Consider the following 9,168-nt stretch of genomic DNA (forward strand, 5'->3'; position numbering starts at 1 on the left):
TGTAATTACTTCTGCCACTCTTTCATCTCCTGAATAAAGGATTAGGCCTGGTAGAGATCTGCTATGTGCTGAACTATAACCAGAGACAATTAGCACAGGCTGCAAGTAAAGGACTCGTGTATCTGATGGAAGTGACAGTGTACTTGCCAGGAAACTTCAACATGGCACATACCACTTGTGTGCCTCCATAGTCTATAACTTCTTCTGGTACCTCTTCTATTAGCCTTGGGGGGGGGGGGTTCCCTGGTTCCAAGATTGCAATAAAACCCGTCCCTGAATCAACAATGTACAACCACTGATTTCTCCTCTTTGAACCTTCAAATAACTATTTTCTTCTAATCTCAAGCAGTACAGGGATCTATTCCCTCTATAGCTGCTCTACTGCTGAATAAAGTTTGTCTCCCACTGCAATTTATTTACAGCGACACAAGTGCAGGCAGAGGATTGATTGCCGGACAGGTTTCTCTGCAAGCTCCGAGGATTATTTTGCTGGGGGTACCCAGCGCCTTGTCATTTCACTACTGGTCTCAAGAAATACTCTCATCTTCTGGAAGGAACTACTAGTGAGTTGCCCTTCTTTAGACTTTTTATGACTATCCTGTTTCATTACTGGAGACCAACAATTCTTAAGCTGGCCATAGACTATTTTCGAACCATGTGTGGAGAGTCCCGACATTTTTCGTCCCACGGAGATCAGTCGATCGGACAGGTTAAAAGAATTCTGTCGGCTGCCGATAATATCTCTGCATGTATTGCCGATGGGACGATTTTGAGTGCGAGACTGTCACTAGCCTTTGTCGGACATAAACTTTCGTACGATTGCTGTCAGGGGCAGAACATCGGCTCATCTGTTCTTTTACTACTTTATTTGATCTGAATGGTTAGTGGCAGGTCTGGAGATGGGGAAGTCCAATCTTTCCAGGATTCGAACAATCAGATCTTTGTGTCTATGGCCAGCTTTAGTAAGCAGATGAGGCTGTAGGTGCTTAATGGACAAGGAAAGTTAAACTAAAGAAGTAGCTAGAAATGTTGTACATTATGGGGCACATTTACAAAGCTCGAGTGAAGGATTCGAATTAAAAAAACTTAGAATTTTGAAGTGTTTTTTGGGTTACTTCGACCATCGAATGGGCTACTTCGACTACGAATCGAACAATTCGAACTAAAAAACGTTCGACCATTCGATAATCGAAGTACTGTCTCTTTAAGAAAAACTTCGACCCCCTACTTCGGCAGCTAAAAGCTACCGAAGTCAATGTTAGCCTATGGGGAAGGTCCCCATAGGCTTGCCTGAGATTTTTTGATCGAAGGATATTCCTTCGATCGTTGGATTAAAATCCTTCGAATCGTTCGATTAGAAGGATTTAATCGTTCGATCAAAGGAATAATCCTTCGATCGTTCGATCGCAGGATTTGCGCTAAATCGTTTGACTTCGATATTCGAAGTCGAACGATTTTAGTTCCTAGTCGAATATCGAGGGTTAATTAACCCTCGATATTCGACCCTTCATACATCTGCCCCTATGTTTTGTGCTTCTGTACCAGCCCAAGGCAACCACAGCCCTTTAGCAGTAAATATCTGTGTCTCCAAAAAATGCCCCAGTAGCTCCCCATCTTCTTTTCTGCTGATTCACTGCACATGCTCTGTGCTGCTGTCACTTACTGAGCTTAGGGACCCACTCACAATATACAGTACACATAGAATAGAAATGTCACAATATAAGGCTGATTAGTAATTAATACAGATAATTACTACATGGCAGCACAGAAACCAGTGCAACTAGCATCAGAATTTAATAGCCTTGTAGCATCAGCTTATATTACAGACCAACCTCATTTTCTGCTTGTAAATTTGTGACGTCCCCTAAGCTTAGCTTCTCAACAGCTGCTTTCCAAGATGGTGACCCCCTGTGACAAATTTAAAGTCCTGGATCATTGCTGCTATTGACAAGCTGAAACTTTAGGCTGGTGCAATAAGTTCAGTGTATAAAACATGGCAGTTTTAGCCCTATTCATTTTTTGGGTTTAGTTCTCCTTTAATGTAAACCTTGCACAGCAGAGTGGAAGGATCTGGAGGAATGGCGTCTGCTTATCCATGTTTTTTTATCAACTCCCCCCTGAGAGTAAATATAGATGTGTAGTAGAGCTGCTACTGCCCACAACAATCACTGCTGTTACAACAAGGCTGGTGTGGGCTCTGTATAGGGGTGAGTCTGTGCAGTATGTAGCTTTATGCATTCAGATTTGCCTTTCTCTCTTATTCTAGGCTCTGGCAGCTGTAGAAAGACCCACTCAGTTGATTCTCTTCCCTCGTGTCTCTCCAAACATTAGTACAATACAATATGGTGCACAATATGGTGTGCTGACATTAAATTACTACAAAATCATATGTTCTGTGCCTCTGTTGTACTAACATGCCTGGAAGTTTCCAGTTGGAACCATAATGATCTGAAAAAAATGGAATATTTAAATGTACGGCACACTCTTTCTTTCATTATCAAGATACTTGGCCATTTCAGAACATACACTTTATTATTTTTTATACCATTCTATGGTAGAACGACTTGTGTGTTTAGGATTGTTGTCTTGCTGCATGATCCACTGTCTCTTGAGATTCAGTTCACAGACAGATGTCTTGACATATTCCTTTACAATTCTCTGGTATAGTTCAGAATCCATTGTTCCATCAATGATGACAAGTTGTCCAGGCCCAGATGCAACAAAACAGGCCCAAACCAGGACGCTCCCACCACCATGTTTCAGAGATGGGAAATAATTCTTATGCTAGAATGCAGTGTTTTGCTTTCTCCAAATATAATGATTCTCATTTAGGCCAAAAAGTTCTATTTTGGCTTCATCAATCCACAAAACATCCTTCTGGTTTGTCCACATGATCTTTAACAAACTGTAGAAAGTCAGCAATATTTTTGGGGGAGAGCAGTGGCTTTCTCCTTGCTACCCTGCCATACACACCATTGCTGTTTAGTGTTCTCCTGCTGGTGGACTCATGAACATTGGCCTTCAGTTACTTAGAAACTGTCCTGGGTTCCTTTGTAAGCTCTTGGACTATAAGGGCAGGGTCACACAAAGCTACTGGGGAAGATAAGTCGCCCAGCGACAAACCGATTCCGGCGACTAATCTCCCCAAACTGCCTCCCCGCTGGCTAGAATCTAAATCGCCGGTGGGGTGGCTTTGTTTTCCTCGTGAGGCAACTTTGGCCGACTTTGGAAAACAAAGTCCTACAAGTGCCATCCCGCCGGAGGGGAGGGAGTTTGAAGAGATTATTCACCCGAAAAAGAAGTGATTTGTCGCTGGCCAACTAATCTCCCCCAGTAGCTTTGTGTGCCCCTGCCCTTAGACGGCTAGTAGTTGGAGTTAACTTTGATAATTGACCACTTCTGGGTAACAACGATATTGAATTTCCTCCATTTGTACACAATCTGTCTGACTGTTGATTGGTGGAGTCCAAACTCTTTAGAGATCTTGGAACCTTTTTAAGCTTTATGGGCATCAACAACTCTTTTTCTGAGGTGCTCAGTCACCTCCTTTGTTAGAGCCATGATATATATCCACACATGTGTTGTAGGTGTGATCAGGCTTTGCTGGATCCCCGTTAAATAAAACAGTGTCTCTCCCTCACACCTGCATCTGATTTCACCTTCAAATTAGATAATAATCCTAAGGATTCACTTACTTTTGCCACACACAGAAATGTAACTGGATCATTTCTTTTCAATAAATACATGACCATTTGGGAGTACAGCTCACTGCCAATTTTGATTCCCTATACGAGAAAAATGAAATACCTCTGCTCACTACCCTAAAAACAAATCTACAGACCTGGAGTAAATATGGTATATTATGGTTCAGTCGGATCTCAGCGAAAAAGATGACACTGCTACCAAAAATCCTATACTTATTCCGAGTACTTCCAGTGCATTTCCCGGAAGGAGTAGCTAACTGCCTACAAAAATCCATTACACAGTTCTTCTCAAACGCCCCAGAATTAAATTAGACATTATGACCAAACCAAAAACTGTTTGGCTTGGGAGTGCCTCATACCTTCCGCTACTACATGGCAGCCAGACTCTCTGACATAATTATGATGCATAGATGTTGTTGCTAGACATAGAAAATGATAGTTTCACCCCCGCAGATAATTTGGATACCTAAATGAGACAGGAGAACAATTGAGGACTTACCTCCCACGACAAACCATTCTATACCGTTATGGGACAAATATAGAGAAAAATTGCCCATAAAAAAATATGTTGCTCCTTTCTGGGAAAGAAATGATTCCCCCCGGTGGAAGACATGAAAGCTTTTCTCCCCTGGATCACAAATAAAGCCCTGTTATGCACCACGCTAGTCTCAGAACAGGAAGTACGGACATTTCATGATCTCAAAGAAAACCTTCTGATGTTGTCCAGTCAGTTCTTCAGGTACCTGCAGATACACCATTTCATCTCCCAGACATTCTTACAAAGGGACACTCCCCCGCCATCCCCCACATATTTTGAGCTTTTATGTAACGCTTCAGACCAGAACACCCACTTCATAGCATCGTTATATAACAATCTGGCGGTTGATAATACCACTTTAAAGCAACCCTACATGATAAAATGGGAGGAAAATCTAGGGGAGGAAATCACTCCTGAGACTAACAAACTGGCAACACACTTAAGGGCCGATTGACTAACTTCGAGTGAAGGATTCGAAGTTAAAAACTTCGAATTTCGAAGTTTTTTTTGGGCTACTTCGACCATCGAATGGGCTTCTTCGACCTTCGACTTCAAATCGAAGGATTCGAATTAAAAATCGTTCGACTATTCGACCATTCGATAGTCGAAGTACTGTCTCTTTAAAAAAAACTTCGACCCCCTAGTTCGCCATCTAAAAGCTACCAAAGTCAATGTTAGCCTATGGGGAAGGTCCCCATAGGCTTGGCTAACTTTTTTTGATCGAAGGATATTCCTTCGATCGTTGGATTAAAATCCTTCGAATCGTTCGATTCGTTGGATTTTATCGTTCGATCGAAGGAATTATCCTTCGATCGTTCGATTGAACTATCTGCGCTAAATCCTTCAACTTCGATATTCGAAGTCGAAGGATTTTAATTCCTAGTCGAATATCGAGAGTTAATTAACCCTCGATGTTCGACCCTTAGTGAATCGGCTCCATAGAGTCAGATTTACTGAGGAAAATTCGCTAACGAAGGAGATAGACTCAAGCGGTAATTCACTCCCTTACGCCTGCCAAATTTGCGCTTTGGCCAATGGAAGTTACTACGCAAATTCACTAAGATGCGGATTTACCTGAACGTTACCTCTTGCGCCAGACTTGCCTTCACTACCTCAGACCAGGCGAAGTGCAATAGAGTAGATAGGGATTCCTCAAAAAAAAAAAAAAAAAGACATTTTTTCTAAGTCCCAAAAAACGCTGGCAACTTCATTTTTCAGGGTGATAGGCTGCAAAAGATCGAAATTTTTTCTGGGGGTAACCGGCTTCCCCCCTACATTTCCTAACATATGGCACATAAACTATACACTGGGCTCATTTAACAACTTTATTTTATTTTATTAAGCTTCCCAGGCTTGTGTAGTGTAATGTATTTGCTGCAACATATACGTCCATTGTACTTTAACTTCCCGCTGTATGCAAATTAGGCAACGCTAGCGCAACTTCGATTTTAGTGAATTAGCGTTGTCCTGGAGAATCTACTCCTGGCAAAGTGTTGTAATGTGAACGAAGCGGACGCTATCGCAAATTCGGCGCTTAGTGAATCTGCCCCATATTGAGGACTGCAAAAATACTCTGAGCAGCTCAGTGGAAAAGTACTTCTCTCCCAAACAACAGGCTCTCATTAACAAATGGGTCAGAACAATGGAAACTATTAGAGCATATTTGCAAGGCAAGGGATAGTTTTTTTTTAATTATTTGCCTTTTTCTTCTAACTTTTCCAGTTTTCCAAAGGGGGGTCTCTGACCCCATCTAAAAACAAATGCTCTGTAAGGCTACACGTGTATTGTTATTGATACTTTTTATTACTCCTCTTTCTATTCAGGCCTCTCCTATTCATATTCCAGTCTCTAATTCAAATCAGTGCATGGTTGCTAGGGGAATTTGGACACTAACAGACAGATTGCTGAAACTGCAAACTGAAGAGCTGCTGAATAAAAAGCTAAATAACTCAAATACCACAAATAATAAAAAAAATGTAAACTAAATGCAAATTGTCTCAGAATTTCACTCTCTACATCATACTAAAAGTTAACTCAAAAGTGAACAAACCCTTTAATGTTTCAGTGATTTTTAGTAGACTTATGGTATCGAGATCTAAATTACACAAAGATCCCTTATCCAGAAAACCCCCGGCCCCAGCCGTTTGGATAACATACCTGTGTTATGTGTCTTGTGTAATTAAAAAAAATATATAATGCTGTAAAACAATGGAAAATTACTCCATAAAAAGTACTTTTTGCAAGTTACATCAGGTCTTTTTTACTTTCAAAATATCAGCAGGTTTTTACAGTCAATAAAATGAAGTTGAAACAACAGAGCCACCTTGTGTTCATTTAGTCACATTGAACACAGAAAATGAAATGATAAAAGATTGTGATGTCAGGAAATGATGTTCATGAGAAGTCCTGTCTTCATCAATACTCGTGATCTGGATCTCTGAAACTGCACTGCAATGCTGAGGGGTTGCACAGACATTATTAGTACATTAGTTTAAAAATAATAATCCTTTAAAAATAGGCCTGCATGGATACCAAACTTTCCTTTAGAGTGTGACTTTAATACTTTACATTGAGCCCATTTATTTTGATGGATGTGCAATGCACTGCTCAGTCTGACTTCAATCAAATCTCCTTTTAATGCATAAGACCGTTGTACCCACTATCTGGCACACAGAGCAGAAATCCAAACTAAATTTATTTTAAATCACGTAAAAAATGAATTAAATGCATCCGTGTAGTATGTAGGTTGGTTCAGGCAGGTCTACATTACTAAGTTTGCAGATGAACTGTATCTACCAGTGCAGATCAATTTCTGGAGTGATCGTTCTGGATCTGTAAGAGTTAGGATACTATCATCTGCAAAAAGTGTGAGTTTATGTTCCACAGTATTTGTTTTCATTCCTGATATGTCTAATGTGTCTCTGATTCTTTTGGCTAATGGTTCTAGAATTAAGTTAAATATTAGTGGAGACAATGGGCATCCCTGCCTTGTTCCGTTGGTAATGTGAAATCTGTCTGATAGGAATCCCATATTTATGACCTGTGCTGAGGGTTTGTAATATAGCGCCATTATAGCATGAAAAGTATTCCCTTGAAAGCCAAATGATTGTACAGTTTCTGCCATATAATGCCAATGTACTCTGTCGAACATCTTCTCTGCATCAAGTGCTAGTAAAATTGTTGATGTTTTTTGTCAAGTGACGTTTGCTACGATTGATATTTTCCCAGTGTTGTCCAATACTTGTCTCCCTGCGGTGAATCCTGATTGGTCTTGATGAATGATTCTTGGCAGGATTCCTTTCAATCTGTTTGCTAGCACTTTTGCATATAGTTTGGTGTCATTATTTAACAGATAGTTGGAGCATTGAACTGGAGATTTACCTGGTTTGGGAATTGTCAGAGGGGAGGGCAAGAGCGACAGACGGGAGGATGGAGAGTGGTGGAGGGGGAAACCAAAGAGGGCTGCAAAAGCGGACTAGGGGTAGGCATATGACAATTTAAGAGGGACCTGCCGAGTACGCTCCTATCATTGTGCCCTAGGCAGGTGCCTCTTCTACCTACCTGGCCCTGGCTACCCCCTGCAGGGTCTATATTTGTAGTTACACCACTGATATTATGAACTTTTGTGCATTCAACAGCTATCAATGGTAAAACTAACAAATGTTTTAATGTCCTAATTATATTGTAATGGAAGTGCAGAGGATATTGTCTTTGTCTGCGTGGAGTTTGTGGTCACGCCTATATTGCACCCCTGATTCATGGTTTAAAATGGTCAGTGTCTTCCTTTGAACGCTGGAAAGAGGCAAAAATTCAACAACTGTTAAAAAAGTGGAGACCAATTGATCATGTACCAAGCACAGGACAAAAGCTAGATATTAAAGGGGACCAGTCACCCTGAAAAAAGTAATCCAAATCCTATTTTATCACATAATGAACTTTAATTACACTATATAAATTATTTGTATCTTGTTTCCATCAGTCTGGGAATTCATAATTATAACAGGCAGGAGCCATTTTGTGGACACTGTTATTAAGCAAGCCTTGTATCATCTCAGAATCTTGTTTGTGCACCAGAATGGGGGACCTGATGTCCATCCCCATGTCCTGGCTACACAATTAAATGGTAAAGAGAGAAGCGGAATGTGTGGAGAGCAGTGACATCTAGGAAAGTGAAAGTAATGGACTCGGGCATAGAGGAGGGGCAGACAATATTTGATTGAGAGCTAAGAATTTTAATTGCGTTTACAACAGCTATGAATGCTGTAATAAAAAATAGAATTTGGATTTCATGTTTAATTTGAAAATGACTTATTATACAGCTTTTTATGTCTGGGTGACAGGTCCCCTTTAACATAAATGTGAACTATACCTTTAATGAAATAAGATCATGGGCCAGACATAGCTGAATCATGACTAAAGGACAACTAATAGGGCTTGGCATGTTCAGGATAATTCACATCTCAGCTGTCCAGTTAATAACACACTAGACTGAAAAGAGCAGCTTTTTTTCTGTGCATGTTCCTTATCAGCCACCATCCAGGGATCACCACTAAAAACCACAAGCTGACAAAGGTCCAGGGGAGCCCAAGCATTGCTGTGCCCTTTACTTGGAAATGAGAGTGCTCTGATTTGAATCAATACCGCTGCTGTTAAACTTGTGTGGCTTCTAGTTCATAAACTGTTTATAAACTATAACCGGATATCAATAAAAAAAAAAAAAGCACAACAAATATTTTAAGCCTTTATTTACAAAAGCTCTAAAAACAAATAATATCCTTTGTTTGCACATTGTTTTTCTTATGCATTAAAAAGGACCACTCTCGTTACACAATTGTAACTCATTTGGAAAGAAAATAAAGCCATTCCAAAGGTAGAAAGGCAGGTGTATCTGAATGGCAGACTTGCTGGTATCTCACCCACGTTGGT

Source organism: Xenopus laevis, chromosome 1S, assembly GCF_017654675.1.
Source record: "Xenopus laevis strain J_2021 chromosome 1S, Xenopus_laevis_v10.1, whole genome shotgun sequence".
Lineage (NCBI taxonomy): Eukaryota > Metazoa > Chordata > Amphibia > Anura > Pipidae > Xenopus > Xenopus laevis.